Source organism: Myotis davidii, unplaced genomic scaffold, assembly GCF_000327345.1.
Source record: "Myotis davidii unplaced genomic scaffold, ASM32734v1 scaffold1069, whole genome shotgun sequence".
NCBI classification, from domain to species: domain Eukaryota; kingdom Metazoa; phylum Chordata; class Mammalia; order Chiroptera; family Vespertilionidae; genus Myotis; species Myotis davidii.
The window spans coordinates 2,405,811-2,406,953 of record NW_006300018.1 but is presented as its reverse complement, the minus strand read 5'-3'; the positions used below and the strand labels follow the sequence as shown (position 1 = coordinate 2,406,953).

At 41.7% G+C, this 1,143-nt stretch overlaps 1 protein-coding gene across 2 annotated transcripts in view; it reads left to right on the top strand.

Annotated features, from left to right (window-relative positions):
- KLHDC1 (kelch domain containing 1) overlaps window positions 1-1,143 on the top strand; it is a 55,042-nt gene that overhangs the window by 11,603 nt on the left and 42,296 nt on the right. The gene's annotated exons all lie outside the window — the stretch shown is intronic.

The following is a 1,143-nucleotide window of genomic DNA, read 5'->3' as shown; positions in this document are numbered from 1 at the left end:
CTCTGCTTCTCAGTATCCTGGAAATCCCTGCCAACCCCTCCAAGAGAAAGCTGCCCTCTAGTTCTGACCGATGCCAGACAGTCCTTCTCCCGTATGAGTCTGGGCCCCTAGAGACTCACCTGGAACTGGAGCTCAGAGCCTGAGACTCCCTCCAGATTGAAAACAACAACCGCACCCTCAGCTGCCAGCCCGCTCCGCATGCACCTCCGCACCTTAGTATTTTACTTCCGCACCACACCTCCTCTGAGTCTCGGTATGCTTTTCTCTTTCCTTCTAGTTGTAGAATTTCCACTCAGCCAGCCTTCCTGTGGTTCTGGATGATGCCTGTTCCATCTTTTAGTTGTATTTTTGAAGTGGTTGTTTGAGGCAGCAAACTCCAGTGTTTACCTATGCTACCGTCTTGTTTTCTCCTCCCTTTTTATTTCTGTAAGGTTACCAGTAATGTCTTTTCTGATGTTTTTCTCCTTTTTTCTTAGTCAACTTAGCTAAAGATTTTTCAATTTTATTGATCTTTTCAAAGAACCAACTGTTGGTTTTGTTTTTTTTCTGTGTGGTTTTTCTATGAACTGTTTTGTTTATTCCCCCTTTAATTTTTGTTATTTCCTTCCTTCTGTCATCTATGGGTCTAGCTTTGCGCTCTCTCTCTCTCTCTCTCTCTCTCTCTCTCTCTCTCTCTTTCTCTCTCTCTTGTTTCTTTTTAAAAAAATATATTTTATTGATTTTTTACAAAGGGAGAGGGATAGAGAGCCAGAAACATCGATGAGAGAGAAACATCGATCAGCTGCCTCCTGCACACCTCCCACTGGGGATGTCCCCGCAACCAAGGTACATGCCCTTGACCGGAATCGAACCTGGGACCTTACAGTCCGCAGGCCGACGCTCTATCCACTGAGCCAAACTGGTTAGGGCTCTCTCTAGTTTCTTAATTTGTACAATTATGTTATTAATTTGAGATCTTTCTTTTTAAAAAATTCATAGGTATTTATACCTATAAAATTCCTTTTGAGCACTGCCATCACTGTATCCCATTAGTTTTGTTTTATTTTTGGTTTTGTTTTTTTTCTGTGTGGTTTTTCTATGAACTGTTTTGTTTATTCCCCCTTTAATTTTTGTTATTTCCTTCCTTCTGTCATCTATGGGTCT